We start from the raw sequence: 27,233 nt of genomic DNA on the forward strand, positions 1-27,233 counted from the left end.
GACTCTGGCAGGACAGGAGGGTATAAGTAAACTGCAAAGAGGGATGATTGCAATGGCAAGGTGAGTGATAGCATTAATTGAAGAGTTCTGTATTTGTATTCACCGGTGTGAGCCTCTTTCCTATCTAGCCATCACATAACTTGAATGCAGTTTGTTATTAGCTGTGACTTTATTCACCCGATGAATCAAGCCTTGGGGATGTTGAAAGCTGAGTTTCTGTGTGTTGCAGGAAGGGAGAGATGAAAAGAAGTAATGACATCCTCTTACTTTCTCCATTATTAATTTAATGTGGCCAGTGGTTATTAAGCACCTTCTATGTGCTAGCTCCTATGTGAAATTATGTGGCTATAAATTTAAGAAAAGAAAACTTTCCTGTTTCATAGGTCAACAGAAATACAGAGATCTGTAAAGAGTCATGATAAATGTAATCAATAAAAGAACATAAATGTAGACATAGTAAAATGTTGGCTCAGAAGACGTAAAGAATAATTGCTATTGATGGCCAAGAAAGAAGACTTGGTGAAAAAGTTTTTTAATCTCAGGGTGTTCAGGAAAAAGATTTCTCACCCTCTGTGCTCCTTAAAAAGACTCACAAAAACTGGGAAGACAAGCGGCAGAAACAAAAATTCCATTGTTAATGAAACAGAGTCTGGTGTAACTCAAAAATACAGGAACACAAAGCAGGAGGCTACATAGTGAAAAGAAATACAAAGATGAAAAAAGTCACAGCGAAGTGCTTTGACAGAAAGAAAGCTGCAAGAGGTGAGTGAATGATATTGCAGATTCTCCTAAAAGGATCAGGAACGGAAGCCACCTTGGAGCATGAAAGTTGGTAGTAGCAGGGATGTTGAGACTGAAAATCAAGGCTTATTTGAAAGTCTTCAACGTGGGCTCCCAGCTATTCACCTTTTCCTGTCAGTGGGCTGTCGGTCTGTCGCTCTCTCTCTGTCTCTCTCTCTCTCTCTGTCTCTCTCTCTCTCTGTCTCTCTCTCTCACACACACACACACACACACACACACACACACACAGCCCATGGGAAATTGGAGGAATATTTGCAGAGGAACTGAGCTAGAAAGGTTGTAAACTTCCAGTCTTAGAAAATGAAATTGCATGAGATTACAGAGAGAAAACTGAGCGTTTAGTTGATCCTTCTGCAGAGAAATTGAAAGACTCCAATTATAGAGTCAGAAATACTCATGTTTAGGAATTTTTCAGTAAAGAATGGATAAAGTTGAAAAACCTAAGAATTAAGACCACAAGCCAATAAACCACATCCACAAATACAGACATATGAATGAACAGTTAGGATTACTAGACATTTGAGGAAGCCCTCTCAGTGTAAGAGGGTAAGGCCTACGACTAAATAGTAACTATTAAAATGGCATTATAAAGAAAAAAAATAACCAAACTTCAAAAATATCACCAGTTGCTTAATAAAGATGATAAAAGCGGGACGCCTGGGTGGCCATACTCATTAGCAGTCTGAGTTCATCTCAGGTCATGATCTCATGGTTCATGGGTTGAGCCCCACATCAGGCTCTAAGCTGACAGCTCAGAGCTTGTAGCCTGCTTCAGATTCTGTGTCTCCCTCTATCTGTGCCCCTCCCCTACTCACGCTCTCTCTCTCTCTCAAAAACAAATAAATTTTTAAATTTTTAAAAAATCAAAGATGATAAAAGCTTTTTCATCCAAGGAAAGGAAGTTAAATAAAAAGACACCAACAATACAAGAATTACAAATAATTTTTAGAAGTTTAAATTATGATAGCTAAATAACAAAAATGACAACACAAAACTACATTCAGCACAGAGTTGTAATATTAAAGTTGAGGGAATTATCCAGAAAGGAAACTAGAAATAAAAATAAGTTGGTAAGAGTGCAATAAATAAGAAAGTTAATTCGGGGTGCCTGGGTGGCTCAGTCGGTTGAGCGGCCGACTTCGGCTCAGGTCATGATCTCACGGTCCATGGGTTCGAGCCCCGCGTCGGGCCCTGTGCTGACAGCTCAGGGCCTGGAGCCTGTTTCGGATTCTGTGTCTCCCTCTCTCTGACCCTCCCCCATTCATGCTCTGTCTCTCTCTGTCTCAAAAATAAATAAACGTTAAAAAAAATTAAAAAAAAAAGAAAGTTAATTAATGTATGAAGTTCAGCATCCTCGGGAATTTCTAAAACATAGACAAGATAAAAGAATAAAAAAGTAGAGGGGGAAAGAATATAAAACATATCATGACAAAAATAGCCCAATTGTAAAAAAAGTATAGGTCTTAGGATTCAAAGGACTCCCATATCCAACACAATGAATGCAGAGCCAATTCTTGACACAATAGGAATAGAACGAATATCCTAAGCAAATAAGAAGGTAAAATGCATTGGGGCGCCTGGGTGGCTTGCTTGGTTGGGGGTCCGATTTCAGCTCAGGTCATGATTTCACAGTTCGTGAGTTTGAGCCCCATGTCGGGCTCTGTGCTGACAGCTCTGAGCCTGGATCCTGCTTCGGATTCTGTGTCTCCCTCCTTCTCTGACCTTCCCCCATTCACGCTCTGTCTCTCTATGTCTCTCAGAAATGAGTAAACATTAAAATTTTTTTAATAAAAATAAATAAGTAAGAAGGTAAAATGAACACTTTTCCATACTCTAATTTGAAATTTACTCCCTGTAATCAGACCTTGGATGCAATGCTCCAAATACTCAGGAATAAACGAAGTCAAAGTCACGGAGCCTAAGAAACAGGAGAACCAATAAGAGAGATGAATAACAGCACTTCCACAAGCCTGTAGAAGAGCAAATGCATCTTGGAGCAACGTATGAAGGACTTCAAAGGAATAGCTCTAGGGAAGTGAACAGAGTGGACTGATTATTTGACAGGATGCACCAGGAAGACATTGTAGCGAAAGGGTTTTACAGACCTCTTGAAAAGCAAGGAAGATTCATTCATACATGTGAAGACATCAAATGAAATAAAGCTGTGAAGAAATTATTAACTCTTAAAGAAACAGAGAATTGTTAAAAAAAAAACAAAAAAAAAGAGAAGAAAATGTGATCATGTTATTTGGATCTGCTGTAGACAGTATTTGCGTAGTCATAACTGCTTGAACACTGAATATGGAGTTAAAGAAAAACTGAGATAGGATTATGCTTGGGAACCTTGGTGGTGGGATGAGGGGGTGGGCAATAGGGATGTAGGAGAGTCGTATTGTCACCTGTCATAACTGTAGGTCAATGGAGGATGCTGTCTTAGGAATCAAGTTGTTGTCATAACATGCATATTATTTAAAGATAGAGAGGTAAATTCCTGTGGAAAGAGTTTTAAGAGTGAAAGTAGATACTGGTACAGACGAGGGAGATCTGTGTTCCTTGTTATTATGCTCAGACTTCTAGCACTTTTGGCTTCTTATATCTGTGTGTGTTACTTGGATAAGGATATAAATAAATTTTAAAAATAAAGGATTTCTGATCGAGGTTTGGAATACTATTTGGTGTTTACAAGATTAGCAAGGACAGAAGAACATAGTAGCCAGAGAGATAAGGACGATTAAAAGCAAAGATCAGAAATAACAAGTCTGTCCGTGGAACTGCAATATGGCTGACAGTTAAGAGGCAGAGGTGCAATGTGGCCCAATGGTCAAAGTTCCAGGCCCTGGACTCTACTTCCTGTTGTTGTACTATGGCTACACAACTTGCATTGTGTCCTTGGCCAAGTTAGTTAGCCTGTCTAAGGTGCTGTATCGATTTCCACATTAGGAACTTTGGGACATTAATTAGTACTGTAGGAGACTAATCCATGTCCTGTCAGTATGCCTCTAAGGTCACCCACAGATCCCACTGGAGAAACCAAAGCTTCCCTTCTTCAAGTTCCTGTGTTACCCCTGCTTCCTTGTCTGAGAGCCTCCAGGAGTTTGCTCTTCAACACAGAAGGCAAACTGGAAGTGATGACCAGAAGTGCCAAGGATTTAATATTCTCAGATGAAGTAAAGGGATAGGTCAATAATACGCCGCCTTTTCCATCCCTTCATGGAACAATACTGAAGTGCACACTGTGTGGTTCCTTACAGTGTCTGCAGAGGAACAGTGTGACATGTTATGAGGTTTTCTTCAGTCTCTGTCTTGCATTTCCCAGAATCTCACCTGTGCTTCCTATAATCACATCCCAGATAAGCAAGTCCTAGTGTCAGAGTCTGTGGTTGAGAAAAGCCAATATAAACAAATGTATATCCCATGTTTTCAGGAGGATTAAGTGATATAATCCATATGTGGCACAACTAATTATTGACACTGCTCCAGGCACATAGTAATGTTTGCTAAATACTAATTGTTAATCCATTATTATTATCTTTATTGTTAAATGCCAGAATATGAAGGAAGTCTTTTGCACCTCATTTATCAACTTAGACGTGATTCTAAGGGTCAAAATAAGACTTTGGTAGAATAGAAATTAAATCTAGAAGACTTAATAGCTAACTAAATTTGTGGGTATGGGAGGGAAAGCTTGGGGCTTTGAGTTACTCCGAAATACTTGACTTGTATGATTAATGGAATAGTCATGTCAATAAAAAAGAAGAGGAATGGAGAAAATGTAGTTTCATTTGAAATAAAATTCCCTCCTAAAAATAAGTAAACGTTTTAAAGAATGTATTTAGCAGGCTATTCTTGAGATAATTCAATATTTATTTGATAGAGGTTTCAGTGAAGAAAAATCAGGTGTGGTCAAAAATTGGGTGTCAGGTCAACCAAGGCCAAAACCAGGAGATCAGGGACCGTAAAGTCTTGCTTTCACAAATGCAGAAAATAAGCCCTTGTAGATAAATGACTTCTTGTGATTAATTTTTCCAACTCTTTCTCATTTATTATTCTGTTCTCTTTTTGAGGTTATGGTTGGTGGACAGGTGGTCAATATAGGTAGCATAATTGCTGAAAGGCTGAATATTTATTTATTTCCCAAACCAATCCAATTCATGTTGTTTTCCTCAGTTCAAGTACTGGCCACTTTGTCTTTCATACAGTCAGGTCTCTAATTCATAATTTAATGGAAATGATTTTGGCAACTCCAAGAGACATCTGAGAGTTACGTTTAGCATTTGTGTTATTAACGTTTTCTGCCAGACCAACGACCTTCGTGTTAATAAGATGGCTGCTTTCCAATTCCTCTGTAGAAAATGTCATTTCTCTTTCCCTGTTTTCTTTTATTTACAAATGTAATCTCTGATCCATAAATTTATAAGGTGAGAATGGTGAGTGGCTACTGTTTTATAGGATCATACATAAAGGGTAAAATTCACTGATCCATTTCAAATGTTTCCACCCACTTAGGGAATGATTTTGAAAAGAAGTCAGTGTGGCAGAAGTTAAAGAGGGGGCTGTTGGAGAGTGTGTAACAGGCTCTTTCAGATTCCCTCTTCCACATCATTGTAATACACATTTTTAAGCTAAGCTGTTAGTAAAGTGATGATTTCAGTTCTAAGTGTGTAGATATAGATCATAACATGACTGTCATTTTATTTATCCGTTGATGGTCTGATTTTAGCCATTAGAACATTAATGTCTAGTCACATAGAGAAAGAGAAATATTAACATTAGAAAAGTGTGTGTGTGTGTGTGTGCGCGTGCACGCGTGTGTGTGCAAGAGAGATAGGAAATTGTAAAATCCAAGGAGAATGCCTACTTGGTGCAGCTCAACTCTTAGAACACTTTCAAGTTAAAAACTCCATGATTGCAATTATACATATTTAGGTATTTTTATTATTTCTTAAAAGTTCTGACAAATGGCTAAACTGAGGTGTCATTACCAGGTGCTGAGGAACATTGAAAGGGAGTGTGAATAGAACAGAGTAAATTAGACTAATAGCAAACAAAAAAAAAAAAAAAAAAAAGAAAAAGAAAAAGAAAAAAAGCCAACAATATGCCTAAAAGAGAATTGCTAATGTACATAAACACACAAAAGTCAAGCATTAGATAAATATATTTTTCTCTTTATCTTCTTACCCTTCATTTGTGCATTTCTTTCACTCCATCTTCTCTCCAGAATATGCTTTTCATCAACTTTATTGAGGTATAATTCACATACAATGTGCATACATATTTTAAATTTGAGTTTGAAAAATGTATATGCCCCTGTATCTATCTGCCTCCATCAGGATATAGATTATTTCTATCATGGACCAAAGTTCTTTCTTGATTTTTTTTTTCCAGAATTAATTCTACCACATCTCATACCCAAAACCACTTATCAGACTTTGATTACTATAGATTAGTTTTGTTTGTTTTGTTTTGTTTTCGGACTCTAGAGCTTTGTATAGTATGGTACTCTTTTATGCTTGACATTTAGCTCAGCATATTTTTTTTCAACTTTCGGAAACTATTTCCATTTGGTTTGCCTTTGCTCTTTGTGGAAAAGCAGTGCAAGACCAGTCAGTGGTTGTTCCTACCCATTCGGTGGCCTGAGCAGTGGGAGCTGCGGGTCATTCTGCAGTGTGGAACTGCTGAATAGGCACAGAGGGCATATGCACGCCTTCAGACCAGTCTGGGGCTTTAGGTTGAGCAGCAATGAACTTGGGAACTGGAGCAGTCCCTTTTCCCTGAAATCTCTCCTTGGTCACAGCCTTATCAGCAGCAGCCTGCTTTTCCTCTTCCATCTCTTCTGGATTTCTGTAGAAGTCGAGATCAGACAGGACCTCCCATGGGTGTTCACGGAAAATGGTGCCACACTTGTGCAGAACTTCACGGGCCACCATCCACCACATCAGACGCACCGAGTGAGCTCCCTTGTTGTTGCAAGGGATGGCAGTGTCCACATAGCCCAAAGGAAAAATCTGTGTTACGCAGAGAAATTTTAGGCAGATTAACATAAGAGAGGCTGGTGGTCAGCCCTAGGATCAGTAACCACCAGAAGTCTCGGCTCCCAGAAGCTGCCTAGAACTGGTTAGTAAAGGCTCCAGGAGCGAAGCAGCCAGTAACAGGTAAGCTCCAGTGGCAGCAGCTCACTCCAGCACAGCTAGCTGGCCACTATTCCTGGATGATGTGATGCTGACATCAGCCAGGTTTTCAATGGCAACAGTGGCCTGAGCTGCCAGCAGAAGCTTCTCCCGGGTTCTCTTGAGATTTATGATGTACATACCGTCACATTTACTTTCGTAGATGTACTGTTCCATTTGGAAGTCAAGGTTGGTGCCACCTAAGTGGATTCCTGCTGCAAGGAATTTGAGGACATTGTCTTCATTCACTTGCAGGACATCAAGGGCACCAGACACTATGAAAGTTTCCCTTTAAACTACAATAGGAACTCGGAGCAACACCATATGGACCCCTTTCTGCGTAGTGTGGAAAAAGCTTAGCATAATATTTTTGAGATTCCTTTAAGTAATTGCCTGTATTACTATCTTTGTTCCTTTTTATTGCTCGGCAGTATTCCATTATGTGAATATACTATTAGTTGTTTACCCTTTCACCTACTGATAGATATCTGGGTTGCTTCCAGTTTAGAGCTACTATGAATAAAGTTGCTATTAACTTTTTTGAGAAATTATTTCAGTAGATAAATATTTTCATTTGCCTTTGATAATACCTAAGACTGTAATTAAAGGATTATATGCATTTTTAACTTAAGAAACATTTTCCAAAGTAGTTTTTCCATTTTCCATTTCTATCAGCAATGTATGAAAATCCCCACTGCTACAAAAGACGCCATTAGAATTTTGATAAGTATTGCTTTGAATCCGTAGATCACATTAAGTAGTTGACATTGACAAATTAACAATATTAAGTTTTCCCATCCATGAACGTGGGAATTTTTTTTATTTAGGTTTTCTTTAATTTATTTTGGCAGTTTTTTTTAGTTCTCTGTGTACAAGTCTTGTGCCTATTTGGTTACATTTATTCACGGGTATTTTCTTCTTTTGAATGGTGTTATAAATGGAATAGTTTTCTTAATTTGCATCTTAGATTGTTCATTGGTGCATAGGACACTACATATTTTTTATGTATTGATCTTGTACCCTGAAACTTGGCTGAATTTGTTTATTAGCTTTTTTGAAGATTTTTTGGGATTTTCTTTGTTTAACTTTTAAAATATTTATTTACTGTTTCAAGTTTTTATTTAAATTTCAGTTAGTTAACATATAAAGTAATATTGATTTCAGAAATAGAATTGAGTGATTCATCACTTACATTTAACACTCAGTGCTCGTCACAAGTGCTTTCCTTAATGCCTATCCCTTTTAGCCCATCCCCTGCTTACCTGCCCTCCAACAACCCTCATTTTGTTCTCTCTAGTTAAGAGTCTTTTATGGTTTGCCTCCCTCTCTCCTTTTCTCCCTTTCGCCTGTGTTCATCTGTTTTGTTTCTTGATATAAGATCATGCCATCTGCAAAAGGGATGGTTTTGTTTTTCTCCTGGATTTGTTTATTTTGTTTTCTTACCTAAAGAACTTTCCAGTACAATATTGAATAGCAATTGTGAAGGAAGACGTGCATGTCTTATTTCTGATCCTGTTAGAACATTTTCAGTCTTTCACTATTAAGTATAATATTAGCTATAGGTTTTTCTTAAATTCTTTTTATCATCTTGAGAAAGTTCAAAAGAAAAATTCCTAGTTTTCTGAATGTTTTTATCATGAATGGGTGTTAGATTTTGTCAAATCCTTTTAAAAATGTTTATTTATTTTGAGAGAGAGAGAGAGAAAGAGAGAGAGAGAATCCCAAGCAGGCTCTGCATTGTCCGTGCGTAGCCAGGCATGGGGCTTGATCCCAGGAACCATGAGATCATGACCTGAACTGAAATCAAGAGCCATGTGCTTTATCAGCCGAGCCACCCAGGCACCCCTTGTCAAATCCTTTTTCATGCACCAATTAAAATAATCATGTTTTTATTCTTTAAGTCTCTGTGGTGTATTTCACTGATTTTCTTATGTTGAACCATCTCTGCATTCCTGGGATAAATCTCAGTTGATCATGTTGTATAATCCTCTTAATGTGCTTTTGGCCCAGTGGTGATTTTGTCCCTTAGATTTGGCAATGTCAAGATATTGATTATGATAACTGGAGAAATGTGCTTCTGACCTCTGGTGTGTGGATGCCAGACTGTTGCTACACAGTCTAAAACGGGCAGGACAGTTCTTTTTCCTCCACACAACTCTGGATTAGCCATAACAAGTTATCATTATTTTTCAGGTTGATAAACTCTTAATTATGACAGTGCTGCTAGCCTTCCTCCAGTGAGTACGGCCATTCTCTTTCTAGGTTGTTACATGATCTTCATCTCTTCTGTCACCTCAAAACACTTCACCCTTCTCCTACCCTCTTCCTTCATGCTCTAGCCATAGTGAACCTCACTTAGTTTGTTCTATCAGCCAAGTTATCTTTTACTTTCATCTTCTACACATATATTTCCCTCTGATCAGAACATTATTCTCCTTCTCAGTCCCCAACACCATCACTAGGTTTCCCTTCCGCTCATTCTTCACATCTCAGTTACTTCCTCCAGGATGTTTTTCTGATTCCCCTTAGATGAAGAAATGTACTTTCACAGCATTTTTACCAAATACCAGCCCTGTTTATGTCACTGCATTTGTCAGAGTTTATTAAAATGACATGTAAATTTCTTTAAAGTCTTAGAGAATCATACCCAATACTGTTTGCTGTGGGGTTTTTTTTGTTTTCTTTTGTTGTGTTGTGGTGTGTGTGTGTGTGTGTGTGTGTGTGTGTGTGTGTGTTACAAGAATAAATGAATGAGGGGCCATGGATGGCTCAGTTAGGTAAGCATCTGACTTCAGCTCAGGTCATGATCTCACGATTCGTGAGTTTGAGCCCCACATCTGGTGAGCATGAGCCTTGCTTTGGTCAACATGAGCCCCACTTTGGGTGAGCCCTGCTTCTCTCTCTCTTCCTGTCTCTGTCTCTCTGCCCCTCACTCTCTCTGTCTCTCAATAAGCAAACAAACAAACAAACAAATAATCCCAAATTCATTTTCCTTTACCTGCAACATTAGGAAAGATGGGAATTAAGAAATGTAAGTTAGTGTTTTAAGTGTATAACACCTCAGATGTGTCTCTGAAATATAAATAACCAATTAAAATATTTTAATTTTAGTTATGTAAATTTTTGCTACTCTGCTTCACCCATAATTAGTTATTAATATATCTGATTTTTTTAAATTATCAAATGGTTGATCCAGTGTCTATTCAAAGATTGAGACACAGACCCAGAGTTTCAGAGCACTAATATTTAGAACTGGCTCTTGAATAAATTATCACATATACAAGCAAGGTTTGAAAATGGAATTTGGGACACAAGGAAGTAGCTCATGTCAGCCTCTTAAATCAATAGGCGTGCAATGTGGCTTTCTAGGAAATTTCTGATTTCCCAGGCAGTGTCCAATTTCTGGAGAGAGAAACAAAATGTAATCTGCACACAGTCAAATGCCAGGGGCGATGTGAGTATTGTGCAAGTTCAAGCCAGGTCAGAATAAAAATGACTACTAACCAGCCATCCAGCTTGTAAAATGGTATAAGAACTCATTCTCACTTATTGCCCTTTACAAATATTAAAAAATAAGTCATAGTGTCAGCACGATACATCAAGTTCCAGTGTTGCTCTAAGGACCAGAAGTGTTTCAAGTAGGAGTTGAATGTGATGTGAATTTCTGTAAATCAAAGGCTACTTTTTCACTTAATCTAATCAAAGTGCTGAAAATATATCCTAATGGTTACTTGACCAGCCCCAACACCCTCACATAGTGTCATCTTAGGAGAAAAGATTTAAGACAGAAGCCAACACCATGTTATTATGGTGTGCTAGGTGTGTTCTGTCTTTTGGGGATTGTAGTTTTCATTTAGTTTGCTTCTATGTTTCTTAGCATTTTTCAAAATTCCAAGTTTCCTTATACCATTAGCTACATACCAAAAACTCTAGAATTATAGGAGTTTGCCAAGATCTAACAATCTTCTAAATGCATATTATGTTCCTCAGAGTATTTTTGTCTTCCTGTACATTTGTCCAAATATTTAAATTGAGAACTGTTTGGAGAAGATTCAGATTTTATTATCTTATTTTGCTTACAGACATTCTGAGCCTCCATTTCCTGTTCTGCAATGTAAAGAACTGAACAGAAAGTTAATCAGTACTTGATATATTAAAAAAAGTATACATGGATATGAGTATGTACTGACTATAGATGCTTATTAAAATAATTCTCATAATTCTGGTTAAGGTAAATCTGGTCTTTAGGCTCATTCCTCACCTTCGTCTTAGCGTACAGTAAGGCAATATTTTAGCAGTATATTTAGGTGGAAGGATTTTCAGAGATTTGATCTTCCCTAATCAGCTTATTTAAAAGAGAGCAATGACTTCCCACCTCGTTATACCCCAGGTCACTGTCTTATTATTCCACTTACTTCCATTTTTTAATGTTTATTTACTTATTTTGAAAAAGAGAGAGAGGACAAACAGGGGAGGGGCAGAGAAAGAAGGAGAGAGAAAATCCCATGCAGGCTCTGTGCATCAGCACAGACCCTAATGTGGGCATCAGTCTCACAAACTGTGAAATCATGATCTGAACTGAACTCAAGAGTCAGATGCTTAACCAGCTGAGCCACCCAGATGCCCCCATTTACTGCCTTCTTAGTACTTAATGCAATCTTTATTTATTGTGATTCTGGCTATTTTCTTTTTGTCTCTGCTAACACCGTCTTTAGAATAACAGCTCCAAGAGGGTAGGGGCCATGTTTGCCTTGTTTATTTTCTTTTTTAATCACTAACATGAAGAGCACTTAGCAGGTCATCAATCAATATTTGTTAAATTAGTTTTGTTGGTTGCAGATATCACATTTTAGGGACTTAAAATAATGCCCTGGGTAAAGCCAAAAAAAAAAAAAAAATGAAAAAAGCTTTCACAAAGATTGCATAACCTTTACATTTAGTGGTTCTTCTTGTGTGTCTTCCACATGCCTCCTCCTGCTAACACCAACTAGGAACTTCCCACACTACCAAAGGAAGGATAGAAGGAAAGCCATTTGGAGAAAGTACTTTTCTCATTAGTCCTGAATCCTCTTATCTCCTAATAGTCTGATAGGTTGTCAACACAACACTGGTGGCTTAACCATTCCAAATGCTGTATGTATTTGTATCTATATATCTATGCATACATATAATAATATAGGCTATATACAATATAGAAATATGTAATATATAATCAATATATAGCTGTTATAATAATATTCTATATATGCTGTATGAATTATATGAGTAGATACATTTCCTATGTTTTATATGTACCGTATATATTTTATACATACTTTTGTAAAAGTACTTATTTATTTATTTGCACATATAATAGAAAAGTTAAAAATGCCTGTTTTCCTTGACTAAGAGATGTGGAAACATGGTTGCCTAAAAGATATACCCTAGGGGCGCCTGGGTGGCTCAGTTACTTAAGTGTCCTACTCTTGGTTTCGGCTCAGGTCATGGTCTCAGTGTTCGTGAGTTTGAGCACCACGTCTGGGTCTGCACTGATGGTGAGGAGCCTACTTGGGATCTTCTCTCTTCCTCTCTCTTCCCCTCTCCTGCTCAAGCACTGTCTCTCAAAATAAATAAATAAACTTAAAAAAAATAAAGGACGTACCCTAGCACAGTTTGATAATAATTATACAAGCACAAAAACACAATTTATCTGTCAATTATAATAAATAATTTATTAATTAAATTGGAACTTCATAGAAATGTTTATTATGTACCAATAATATTATTATATAAGGATACAAGGAGGAAAACTCCAATAATATTATTATATAAGGATACAAGGAGGAAAACTCCAATAATATTATTATATAAGGATACAAGGAAGAAAACTCCATAAGGTTGATACTTTGTATGTCATAAGCCAAATCTATTTTCAGTTATAGAAAATCTTTAAGTTCTAAACATTTCAAGTCAAATGTATCTGTATTGATATCTACTGTCAGAAATATATGTAAGCATATAGACCTCTCTGATTATTTTCTTATAATCGTTAAGATTCAACTAGAGCCAATTATTAGATTAGGCTGACACCACCAGAGGAAATTTGTGAAGCCAATAGATTAGTTTCATGTCTTGTATACGAAAGGAATACAATGATTAATTTTTTTTTTTACTTTTTAATCTGTTTCTTTGATATAAAGTATTCTCAGCATTAAATGTATTTTTTTGTTGTTGTTGAATTCCTGCCCACTGGGTAAGACAACTTAACTTATAAAGAGAAGATCTTTTCTGTTTTCCCAGAATTTTTTAAGTCCTTCCATTAAGCTAAAGCAATTGTTGAACTGATATTTTCAGTATATGAAACTTCAATATTTGATATACCATACAATTTATGTGAATATACATATAACATATATTGTTCAAGAAAAAAAAATGAGAGTGGTAGCAAAGGCTATTTATTTTTTAAATTGAGTGAGTAACCACTCCTGGGCCTAGCGGTTCAAAAGTTTTATAGCAGGGAAGCACTGTCTACAAGAAACATTCTAAATTAAGTATGTGCCAGCAAGACTTATGTAATTGCCTTCCCTCTAGCTAGTGTTAGATTTTACCTTGAAATGGTTTAATGAATTTATTATTGGTTGAATTATAGAGATACAGTCAATATCTGCATCAATTACCTCATCATTTTGAAATTGCTATCTTTCTTTCTCTCACATCAGAATATTTTTTCATACCACAGCTGCCAACATTACTTAGGCACCATAACTTTGTGTTTTTGACATTTTGTTACATAATGCTTACTTTGTTACACTCATGCCCACATGATGATACCTTGAAGTGAACAGGAGGACCTGTGTGGCTAAGATACTGAGTGGGCCCACCCACCTTGTGGTCCTCCATTAACCTAGGGCCAACTATCATGATCCTTGTCATCAGGTCAACTTCTCTAATTCAATCTATTCAATTTCCTCCCTGCTCCATGATTTATCAGGTAAACAACTGGCATGCAAACAAGCAAAGTATGTTCTCAAAGACACACAGAAAATTAGAGATAGTACCTATAGCAAAACTTAGGTATATAGATAAGTGATTGTCCAATAGAAGCCTCAAGGATGGAATCACTGAGTTTAAAAGTAAGGAATTCAGCTATGCTGGTTTGGAGAAGATAAAGTCACTAGCTACTGACCTATTTTTTTTTTTTTCCTGTTGAATGTTAACAGCTTTCTATAGATAGGCACACTATTACACAGCAATATTGTGGGAGCTGTTTGTTTCTGAAGTTTTTGATCAAATGATATCTTTAGAACTTCTGATTGTCCCTTTAGCAACCCAAATGTATTCAAATTATAAATTGAAAGATATTGGACTTCTAATAATTCAAGCTTTCTGTGTACTATTAAGTTCTATGAAGCCATTTTGGATAGGTAGGTTTTTTTTTTCATTTCTTATCTAATCTTCGTTTCAATATTGGAACAACTAGGTATATGCCTTCTTTTATTTGTATGGTTTCTTTCATATTTATGTAAATGGATATAAGTGAAAAATGAGTAAAAATACATTCTAGGAAGGATATTAGAATGCTAACATAGCTAATGCCATTCTTGGAAATCATTTAGGGAAAAATGGATTCATTTGAAAAGGAGAGTTATAAAATATTATCGGTCTTAAAGGACCCGAAGGGTGCTATTATAGAACTGTGACTCTGGAGAACATATACGGAACAGTACAAGTGCCAAAGACTTCAGCATGTGCTTTTAAAATTATTAGCATATTAAGGGCCACTTAGAGGTCTCACTTCTCCCCATTTTCCTGGGATGGTCCTGATTATAGAACTCAACATATTGCATCCCAGGAAACACTCCATTCACACACAACTCAAGAAATTTGGTCCTGTTGGTCTGACCAAAAGTTCCGAGTGAAATAGTGCCTATGGATGCATTGTCTTTGTGCATGTAGGCACAAGTTAGAAGATTGGGGCTGATTTTTGATTTCACCGTTCCCTAGTTTTGTGACGGAAAGCAAGTCACATTATTTTTCACTCTCATCTCTTAGGGGTTTTTTTTCTAAAATATAAATAATACCTTTCTCACCTGTATTTGTGGATTTTAAGTAAACATGAATGTGAAATGCATTCTAATACTCAAAATGCTATACAAATAAGTTTGTCTTAACTCCAACAAGTTTGCAGAATCAGTGTTGGTACATTTTACACTTTCTACATGAGAACTGCTGGAGGCATCTATTCTATAACTTGAATGTTAAGGGTACATGAATTGGTTTTAGATATGAGTTTCCGTGTATTTATCAGTAGTTATTGATTGAAAATCCCAGGTCATGCTTTTGGAAATTCTTAATATTAGGCACTGTTTATTTGTATAAAATATATTGTCTTCTTTTTTAACTTTTCATCATTACCCTTGTTAATTACTAAATCCTTTTGAATATATGCATACATATATGTCTAGGTAGACATAGATATGTTTCCTTAATATTTGAGTTTGAAAATTGGTTTGAAAGGCCAAATATTAATATTTAGTGTGATTTATCTTTTAAAAGTCCCGTCTTCTCTATCTTCTCTTTACTTAATGAAAAAGCCAATTGCAAAAGAAGAAGATTGATTAATAGCAATAACCTTGATATTCTCATAATAAAAATCCTTTTTGAAGTCTAGTCTTTATAAAAGGCACTGACTGTGTTTTAAGGTTAATATCTAATGCTATGTCTAATAGATGGCAAAGATTTAATAATTGTAGCAGATGCTGTCCATTTGCTGAAAGAATCTCCCACCCCAGTACCCAGCCCCACAATGCACCAGTACAACCCTGAAGAGAAGCTACTACTGTGGAAACCTAACTATCTCTGACTGTTTTCTCACATGGGAAACATGCTTTCCTCCATGCAAGACAAAGTAGAATTGCCTGAGAGTTAATGCTTCCAGAAGCAACACTCAATCAATAATGGATGGGGAAACTATAAATAAATACCCATCTTCTGTGCCCCTCAGTTGGGATAACTGCACTTTGTTTTGTACCCAGTGTTTCCCGGAAAGACTGAGGTTCAGTTGAGCACACTGATAACAGGCCTGGTAACAAATGTTTATCTTCATCCTCTGTCTGAATAATCACTTCCCATCTGGTGTTTCTCGGGATTGCCTCCCAACTCAACTTCTTGAATTCATCTCCTTAATTCACAGTCTACTTTGGGGGGAACTCAAAAGAAGAAAATAATGTCTGATAAAGAAATTAATCCACATGCATGAAAAGATACACACATATACAGGTAAGGCTCTACCTCTGTGCCAACATACAACTCGTCATCTTACCCTAAGTTGGTTTATAACAACCGTGACAAGTAGAATTCAATTTAGATTTGGGAAGAGTAAGTCCTTTCTTTGGTAAGGTGGAACTTCTTTTTTTGCTTTGTCTCTAGAGATTCTTTGAATATAAATAATAAGTGGAAGTCATAGAATACAAAGAACAGCAAAGGAACTGAGAACTGTTGTTTTGTTTTGTTTTTGTTTTTGTTTTTGTTTTTCTCATCTGGGAGACTGACTCATTAACATAAGAAGCAGACCCTGGAGATGTTCCATAAAACCAAGTTCTGCTCAAGCGTGCTCTGGTATCTCTTGTGTGATAAAAATTATTGACACTTAGCAAGAGTTGATGTCTTGGTATTCCACCTGCAAATGGTAGGTCTGCTGGGGAGATGGAGGACTGATATGTATCCTGGAAATTCAACACTTGAACTCAGAAGTAGGTGAACTGTGAATTATGGGCCACTGGTCACATAAAGCCTGCTGGTCATGTCTCATAGTCTGTTCTGCCCTGGGATATGTGGTACATCCACAAAAGGAGTTTCTTGTTAATGCTGGTGGGAGCTGTGTGCAAGCTTCCACATGAACAGTTTGTCCTTCAGAGTCTAATCAAAGGCTACTTAGGGGGTTTTTCTCCTTGAGTTAATGGGAGTATGAGTGTTCACTGAAGGGAAATTAGGCCCAGAAGACAGGGAAGCAAATTAAACCTTTATTTTGATTTGAATTGGGAGTGAATAAAGTGTTCACTGCTCACTAAACTCAAGTGAAGTTAACATGTGAGAATGAATGGAGACACATTTCTCTGTGTGGGAAGGAAGACCTCAGGGCACTTTGTACCCAGGAATCTCCCGGGGCAGAGCTGAGATGGAGGTGGCCATTCATCATCCTCTGAGGGTGATGGGGATTTTCAGTAAATGCTGTATCAATGTAGTTAAATCTTCCCAGAACCAATAAAAATGCCCTTGCCTTTTCTACCCTCTATTACAAGTAATTGCTATTCATCTACTTATGGATATCTTGGAAGTAGTCACAGAATACTCAGAGTGCCTGGGGGATGAAAAGTTTGAAGGAAAAATGTAGCTGTATATCATTGGCATTCATGAGAATATTCACATTAGATGTTTGAAAGGCAGGTCCCCAGGAGGCAATAGAGAAATCAGGAACAATATTGTGCCAAAAATACTACTCTGGCCAGGACATCAGGGAGTTTATATCAGGTAGAGTGAAGGAAGACAATTTGGAAAGAAAAGATATACGTGCTTTTCTGTATACACTTAGTTTATTTATATATGTACATCCACTGAAAAACTAGTGTATTCTGGGAATTGACAATCAGACTGGGCCTGAAACTTGTGAAATATGCAGCTGTGCCTTGTATGTCTTTGAAGCTGAAACCTCTGAATAACATCTTGCATCATGATCAATACATTTTCAAACTTTTAAAATCTGCTGGCAACCAGTAGGCCAAAAATGTCTTGTGCCTGGGTACCATTTGGTATTTGGTAGGGCAGGTTTAAGCTACTGGAGATCCAGATGCAGAATCTGCAGTTGTTGCCTTTTCCTAGAAGTTATGCACTTCTTCTGGAGATGTAGAGAGTGACTTGTCCCATTGATGCCACACCAGACACATGGGTAAAAAGATGTGAAGAGGTACATGGGTGATATCATTCTTGCCTTGAGTCACTGTAGTGCAAAAAGAGTTCTTCCTTCTCTTATTTTCTCATTCTCCACAGTTCAATCTCTTGAAGGCAGGTAGTCCAGGTTAAGCGTACTTACTTCTCTTCATCCCCTTTATTTAAAAGGTCTAGTGCATCACCCTTCAAGGAGATTGTACTAAATTCCATCAAGATAACAAAGAGAACAGTGATGCTCAAAACTATTGCTTGTGGATGGCTTTTCCCATAACACCCTGAAATACATTTAAGTCACTCAAAAGTACCAACAAATCACCCATTTACTCAGTGAATTATTATAACCCCTCCTGTGTACAAGGGCACACACACACACACGCACACACACACAACCCTGAAAAATAGATGATGCAAAATATATCGTGAAAAAAGCAGCCATATTTAAATATTTTATCCATTCCTTCATTAAGGATAAATCCATTAGGAGTTGCAAGGAAAGCAAAAGCATTTCTTAATGAAGGTATAATACAAATCTTCATGGAATAAAGGTCATTGAATCTTGGCAGAATGCTAAAATAAGAGAATTCTTGGAAGATGGACCAACATAATCAAAGACAGGAGCATCTTTGAAAATGGTATGATCTTTTATTTTTTTTTTATTTTTGTACTTAGTAATGATAATGATGACAATTATAGCAGCTATTATTTATTGAGTCCTGACTTCATATGAGATAGTGTTCTAAGCAGTTTATATCAATTAACATATCCTCACCTTAAACCTGGAAAGATGCTATGATTATTATTATCCTCATTTTACTGATAAGGAAACTAAAGCACAAGAGCGTTAAATAACCTGTATGACATCTTCTTCTTGTGAGAGACAGAGGCTGGACTCAAATTAGCGGCTTGGCTACAAAGAATGGGCTCTTTCCTACCGCTGTTATCTCTTGCAGAGTCCACAGAACCACTGAATCAATGACTCTTTTTCTTCTCATTTCCCTTGAGACATGGATTGTCTGACAGAACCAATGTCATCTTGGAGAGAAACACTCTGCCCTTAGTCTCCTTAGCCCTTCCTTCCTTAGAACTTTTTCCCCAAACTACCTTCACATTCACCCTGCCTCCTATGCTAGAAGCCAATTTGTATTTTCAGAGTAATTCCAAACACGTATATCCAGATAGCTGACCACAATCCTGTGCTTCTTGTGTACAATATGAAAAGGGCCCTTGTCTTGAAATCAAAAGATCTGGATACAGGGGCACCTGAGTGGCTCAGTCGGTTAAGCCTCTGACTCCTAATTTTGGCTCAGGTCATAATCTCATGGTCTGTGAGATTGAACCCCTCATCAGGCTCTGAGCTGAGCCTGCTTGAGATTCTCTCTTTCCTCTCTCGGCCTCTCTCTTCTGCTCATGCTCTCTCTCTCAAAATAGTAAACATTAAAAAAAAGATCTGGGTACAAGCTCCAGCTCAGGTACATACTATCTATGTGCTTTTGACCTAACGCTTGAAGTAGTGTTACATTATTTGGAAGTTTCCCTCCTAGTTATCTGTTGAATTGCCTGCTCTCCCATCTCGGTTTAGAATTCTGAGACCCAAAATGTCACCGAATTTACTGAAATTATGTTGCTGATTACAGGAAGTGGTGGACTCTCTTTGAGCCCTTTGGATTCCTGGTCCTTCATTTTTTCTGGGCCGGCCTACCCTTGGGAATGTTCTGCAGAGGGCACTTCTCCTTTCCTCCTAGTATGGTTTTCACATCATCTTTTTACTTCCTCCCCACTGTTAACACCTCACAAGGCTCACCTAGGTCTGAATGCAAATTAGGATCACAGTGTTGTCTCAAATCACCCCAATTTGTAAGGTGCAAAATACAAACCAATGTTTTTAAAAGAGTATGGACACTCCTTCCTGTGTGGTTCTAGGAAAGTTCATTAATCTTTCTAAGCCTCACTTTCTTTTTCCTGGTATATTTAAGAAATCAAAAGGAGACATTTTATTTGAGAAAGTACCTTTCACACTATAAATCAGTTAACAAAAGTAGGTACAATTTATAAAAACAGGAGTTTTAAATATGAGAAGGGAGATGCCTGGGTGGCTCAGTCGGTTGAGCATCCAATTTCAGTTCAGGTCATGATCTCATAGTTCATGAGTTTGAGCCCCATGTTGGACTCCATGCTGGCAGCTCAGAGCCTGGTGTCTGCTTCAGATTCTGTGCCTCCCTCTCTCTCTGCCCCTCCCCTACTTGCCCTCAGTCTCTCTCTTTCTCAAAAATAAATAAACATATTTTTTTAAATAGTAGAAGACAGTTAAGTCTTCTTAGCAAGAGGGCAAGAAGCAGATGTGAAGTGGGGGGGGGGGGAAATCTGTGATAATATCTTAACACCCTGCCCTTGGGAAAGTGTCTCATCAGGTCCACAGATACATTTATTTAGCTTTCAGGGGCTATCTCCAAAGGAGATAGAATGTGCCTAGGCCTGGGAATGAAGTCAGTCCCCCATGCATCTTGCCACAGACTCTCCTCTCAGGGCCCATGTATTTAACAGGAATAACACACCTTCAACAAGAGATCCTGATCAGCATTTCTGTAATTCCAAAACACCAAGGAATGGGGCGTTTAAGAGACTGAGGTATAATGGCATTCCCTGTTCCCAAATGAATCATTTTTTTCCTTCTTTCCTTTTTATTTTTATTATTTTCAAAATTCTAGCCACTCAGTAGCAGAGGAATTTCCCAGACTTTTGTAATAACAATGTTGACAGGCAACTGCATTTTCCTCCTGAGGCGACTCCCATTTCCATGAGGTCAGGACTGCCAATGGGAGCACATATCAGGGGACAGGTTGATGGAAGAGAAGGCAAAAGGTCCAATTGTCCAGGGGCCGGGGACCATGAACCTTAGCCAAAAGGAACAGAATGGAATCAGTGTACATCCTGCTGTGAGTGTTCACTATTTTTTTAACCCTTTCTCCCATAATGTATAGCCTTGGAAGAAAGTGTGTTTTTTCTCAGCAGAGAGCCTGTAACTGCATAGTCTTAATGTATTCATAATGATATGAATATATAGATTTTCTTTTCACAATTCTTTTCCAGGAAGGTCAGAAAATTCACACATCTAGGCATTAAAAAAAGAAGGTACACTATTAAATGTGGTCAGAAAATCACTGATTGGCATGAAATGGGTTAGAATTCAGCCAATTTTTCTGATCAGTTATGCAGGAGAGAGACACTTTAGGAATTTAATCCCTTATGTATATCTTGGGCTTTCTCCAACTTAGATATTTTTTTCTTTCAAATCTTTTATTTAGTTGATCCCTACAAAAGTAGGAGCAGCCAGTAGGACAGATAACTACTGTCCCAATATTTACTGTAAGCAACCTAAGAATAGAGGTTGCAAGACTTACATTATATCATTAGCTATTGGCAGAGGTGGGACTCAGAGACCTTAGCATTTCTGGTCCTGGGCTCTTTTGTCTGGATCAGGTTTTCCCCAAGTGTTTTTATGGAGCATTCACCCTAGAAAACACACTGCAGAAAACAGGATCCCAAGATCATAGAAGTCTGAGAAATGCTACATTCTATACCTTTCTCTTCCAATGTTACGTTATACTTCCAAGTAGAAGAGACCCTGGAAAATCCTGCAGGAAAGCAATTTGTTTACCTCATTTAACCTAGTGTTTTGCATATCTGACTGCATGCTGCTTTTTTTTTTTTTTTAAGCCTGAAAAGCACACACTGTAAACCCTTGCCCAGTGCCATATAGCTTTATAACAGGTCAAATTATTCACACTGAAGGCGGAATCATCCATTTACAACTTTAATATGGAAAGATCTTTCTTTTTTTAATGCTAAGAAATTTGAACTGAATCTCCCAGAGCCAGCTTTGGGCAAAATTGTACAGTCTATAAAATTGGCCATTGTGGTAGAAAGCAACAGGCTATGGATATGAACAGATACTAGTCAGCTAAGGGACTTTTCTGCCACTGGGTGCACTTTGTCCAGTTCCCTACCCCTCCCAGCTCTAGTTCCCTCACCTGTATGATGAGAGCAGTCATGGTACCTACTTCATAGGATGCTGTGAAAATTAGGTGAGAAGGTGCACGTATAGTCCTTGGCATAGAGCCTGGGACATGGTCCGTATTCAGAATAGTCATATTACTGGTATTCTTGTGCTCTTCCCTTTCAGTCAGCCCCCGGGTATCTCATTCTTGCTCCTCCTCCTTCTGTTTTTCCATGCTGTCATACAATCCAAACAGACTCTGTTTCCAGGTATCTTGTCCAGCTGGTATCAGGCAGAGATGGCAGAAACCAAGCAGGTGGTATGAAACAGTGAGATGGACTCAGACAGTTGAGGTCCTCCAGACTAAGGCACACAGTAGAAAAGAGCCACACATTCCTGAGACTGGTTGTTGTTTGTTTGTTTGTTTTTTTAAATTAACATTTATTTATTTTTGAGACAGAGACAGAGCATGAATGGGGGAGCATCAGAGAGAGAGGGAGACACAGAAGCTAAAACAGGCTCCAAGCTCTGACCTGTCAGCACAGAGCCTGACGCAGGGCTCGAACTCACAGACTGAGAGATAATGACCTGAGCTGAAGTCAGACATTTAACCGACTGAGCCACCCAGGCACCCCCAAGACTGGTTGTCATTGCTCATGCTTTTTTGTTGTGTTGTTATTTTTTGTTGTGTTGTTATTGTGTGGAAATATGGACTCAGTGATGCAAAATCTTTAGATATTTCAAGAGAAGTGTAGGGGCGCCTGTGTGGCTCAGTCAGTTGAGCATCCAACTTCAGCTCGTCATGATCTTGCAGTTGGTGAGTTCAGGCCCCACATTATCAGGCTGTGTGCTGACACCTCTGAGCCTGGAGCCTGCTTCGGATTCTGTGTCTCCATTTCTCTTTCTCTCTCTCAAAAATAAATAAAAACATTAGAAAAAGAGTTAAAGGTAAGCCCAAGTGTTCATTTTTATATGGGTTTCCCAATGTTTAAATACTCTGCTATGAAAAAATCCCACTTTTGGACCACTGCTTAATGACTCCTGGTCCAGGGGATTTCTGGCTTCCTGCTTTTATATAGAATAAAACACCTACAAGTGTAGAAGGGCTTAAGAGGCCATCTAGTTTAACCTTCTCCTTGATGCAGAAGTGCCCTCTATAATATCCAGAAAAGTATATTATCTCATATACTCGTAATGATAAAGAACTTGGTATCTCATGGAGAAACCATTTCACTTTCACTCTATGTAGGAACAATTTCATGGAATACTCACATAAACCCCAAGCAGTAGATACTCCTCTCTCCATTACAATTATCGTGAAACTCAAGCTCAGAGAGGCCATTTTACTTCCTCTAAAGTCACAAAGCTATTAAACATCTGTAGGTTGTGTGATAGAAACCCAGGCTGCCTAGGTTTCACAGCCAGTATATCCTTAACCACTGGCTAAACAATTCTACTTGTTAAAATGCTCTGGGCTGATACTAAGCTGAAATTTGCTGCCCTGAAATGTCTACCCTTTGGTCACAGTTCTGCTCTCCTGAGACACAAATAATAAGTCTAATCCTTCTTCCACAAGACAGCCCTTCACATTTTTGAAGATGGCTCTCCTCTGCCAGCTAAATTGTCTCTTCTCCAGGCTAAACACACTCATTTCTTTCTCCTGACCCTCATAAGCTCCCAGGCACTTCATCATCCTCGCCCTGCTCCCCAGGAGGGAGTTTCAATCTGTCAAAATTCCTCTTAAACCATGATGTTTAGAAGAGAATACAGTCCCTCTATGTGGTTACATAAGTATAGGTTAAGACAAAAATAACACCTCCCTTGTTTTGACCACTATGCTTTTATTAATGCGGTCTTGGTTATATCTGATTTTTGGCCACTATGTAAAAAATAGGCAGGTCTTGAATGTTGGCCTAGAATCATCCCATGGGTGTGTGTTGTGTTCTTTTTTAACCATGGATTGATATAAAGTCACGTTCTACACCCTACTCCAGTTCTAAATAAGTAGATCAATTTTTTAAACGTAAGTGTAAGATTTAATATGTATCTTTATTAAATACAATTTTGCTAGATTTAGATTATTTTTGGCCTATACTTATGTGTTTGTTTTTTTGTTTTTCTTTAATGTGAAAAATGTAGCAAAGCATAAAATAATTTTTAAAAATTCGCATATTCTGGCTAGTTTTCATTAAGCATAGAAAGAAATGAAAGGGTTTCTTTTTTCTCTGCTGCTATAATACTGCTCCCCAGATAAGTCTATTGATATTTTCCCCAAGACAACACAACACAAAAATACTTCATATATATATTTGTTTCCATAGGATCTTGCTATAAATATTCTTGTTTGTGGGGGTTTTTTTTGTGGCTAATTTGTAATATATGAAGAGGCAAAAATGTGAAAAGAAAAATAATCAGCTCCTTGCTATTTAGCATATATATATATTATATATATGTTACATATATAATATATATCAAATCATATATATCATCTTACAGTTGCAAAGTTCAAAAAATACCTGGACTAACAGTAATGGTATAAATACATATACTTTGTTCTTTGTAATCCAGGTATTTCTGAAATTTATTATCTGATATGCTTGTTATCCCCGTCAGCTCCTCTCTATATCATTCTTTAGCCAGGGATTGGTAAACTGCAGCCTTGAACTAAACCCTATCCTTGATTGTTTTTTGGTAAATAAAGTTTTATTAGAACACAGACACTCCATTTGTTACTGTCTTGTCTCTGGCTGCTTTTATGCCACAGCAGTCCAGTTTAAATTGTGGTGACAAAGGCCAAATGATGTGCAAAACTCAAAGTATTTACTATCTGATCCTTTAAGGAAAAGTTTCCTGACTTCTGTTTTCGCGGTTGGTTAGCAGTCCATCCGTTCTATTATACTGAGAACTAAAACGGGCATATTCCTATTCCTGTGTTAAATGATACTGAAAGAAAAAAAATCATTTAGTTATTTGCTTCAGGAGATATTTGCTTCCTCAGGATAAAACTTACATTTCAAGACCCACATCAAGAGTCTCACCTCATGGTGCCCATCAATCTAAAGCTATTACTCCATAAACTGTGCCCAGTCCTACTCAGGTTCTCGTCTTGCAAGAACAATCTTAAAATCATTCAGCTCAGGCCATAAAATCTTATATATATCATCCATAACTTCCCCTTCTGAGGTAGTGCTAAGACTATGTCAAGTTATATTCTTTTCTGCAGTAAGTCTAATAAACTTAAGATTTGGCTGAACAAATATTTCTTGTCGCCCTTTTAGGAGTGGAGAGTGGACATTACAAATCTTCTAAACTAGTATCACCCATTCTGCATTATCTTATTCTGATTAATGTAAATACTGAGAACATTCCTATGAGGTATAACTACCTGCATTTTGTATTTGGGAAAATGGGCTCATAGAAGCAGAAGATATACTTGGGTGGCAAGTCCCATGGCACAGATCAAGAGGGAAAAATAGTAAGGTGAACCCTCTGTCAGGCTTCTGCCCACAAGTCCCAGGTCTACTCTAGATTATAAACTGAACTGGGATAAATATTTACATGTTCTAGGCCTCAGTGCCCTTCCCTATGAAAGCGAAGAACTGTGCCTATATTATCTATATATTTGCTTTAAATTCTGCAACCCATTGGATGAATGATTTTTTTCGCAGTTGGAAAATAAGTTTCTCCATACCGATTTCTTTCTTTTCTTTTCTTTTTTAATGTTTATTTATTTATTTTGAGAGAGAGGGCAGGGGGAAGAAAATCCCAAACATGCTCTATGCTGCCACCACAGAGCCTCATGTGGGGCTTGACCCCATGAACCATGAGATCATGACCTGAGCTGAAATCAAGAGTTGGATACTCAGCCGACTTAGCCACCCAGGTACACCCATACTGATCTCGTTCAGCAAGACTCCGCTACCTAAGCAGAGGCATATGGGATAAACTATATTGAAGACTGAGCTCTACAGCTTTGTTGCTCTAAGAAAAAAACACAATGTAGAAATTATTCTAACTATTTTCATAACAAACATATTTGCATTTATTTCGTGCTGTTAACAACTTAACATGTAATCATGCCTCCTCTAAGAAAAGAAGTAATACTTCTTCTATGATTGCATTAAACACGCTGTGTTATATCTTTCTACTAATCTATCATCTATTATGACTGCCTATTTTGAGAGCTGGCATAACAATTATCATAAGTGATAGCATTATATTCTGAAAACAAAGAATGTGATGGTACAATTTATCTCGCTACTTTGCCTGACTTAATGGCAGTTGGGGTTTCCTAGACAAAGCCAGATTTTTTCAGATCATAAATATTTCATTTTTTAATTTATTATTGATTCAGTTTGATAGTAAATAACTCCATGAATGCTGAGGTTGGAAATCTATTGTAAAAATTGTTAAGCATCTTTTCTTCTGTCCATCCATAGAATTTTATCATGCTAAAATACAACAGTGGAGCTACCTGAAGAAAATGGATTTGGGATTTTTAATTTATCTGTTGCAGTTAATTAACTGGTCAATTAAAAACAAAAAGGCAATTAGTGCCGAGCACATTTGTTCTGATGATGAACATGCAATCTGAAAATGGATCTTGATCTCTGCTACAAAATTCTTTAATGTCAAAGCAATGTTGTTGTAAGTAGAGGAAGAATAAAACCCATTAGGACTAATGCACTTTCAACAATGGTTTCCTTTCCTGCTAAAGCAACATAAGTAAGACACAATTAGAGAGAGAAGTTGGCCAATATTTTAAGTAATATTTCTGCATGGGCCGTTCTGTTTCCCTGTATTTAGAGCAATCACCAAGCCATTTAGTAGTAGCGGTAGTTACATTTTTTTTCCCTATCAAACTGAGAAAATCATTTCACATAGTCCAAAAGAGGTAAGAAATAGGTATAATTTGTAATTAACCTGAGGATTTCTATAAAGAGTATGTATTAATGAACAATTCTCTATCATCCAAACTGGTGTCACCTAGATAAATCTATTATTAAAGAGCATTAGACTGGTAGTTAGACAAGAATAACTTCCCATGTTTTCCTCTTGTCCTTCAATGTAATGTATTGGGTCATCTTAAGCATTTTGTGAAGTTTGTAAGTACAGTTGGTGAGTACCAACTAGAATCCTGTATGAGCCCCTTTCAAAGGCTTGTTGCACAGCTACGCATGCACATCCACCTGCCTTTTTATTTAAGCTCCTGTCCCTAGTTCCCAGTGCAAACAGAAGTTGGAAAACTCTTTTCTAAAAGAAAAAGAATTTCTCTCTTTTGATAAATCCCATTGTCTCCCATGTCTGCTGGAGTATCACAGCTGCACATGACAACAGCCCCCCCA

The 27,233-nt window shown here is 37.5% G+C and overlaps 1 pseudogene; it reads right to left on the reverse strand.

The window, feature by feature from the left end:
- Nucleotides 1–6,338: 6,338 nt before the first annotated feature.
- Nucleotides 6,339–23,581, reverse strand: LOC125930373 (40S ribosomal protein SA-like; annotated as a pseudogene).
- Nucleotides 23,582–27,233: the final 3,652 nt, after the last annotated feature.

The sequence above is a fragment of the Panthera uncia genome, chromosome A2 (assembly GCF_023721935.1).
Source record: "Panthera uncia isolate 11264 chromosome A2, Puncia_PCG_1.0, whole genome shotgun sequence".
Classification (NCBI taxonomy): Eukaryota; Metazoa; Chordata; class Mammalia; order Carnivora; family Felidae; genus Panthera; species Panthera uncia.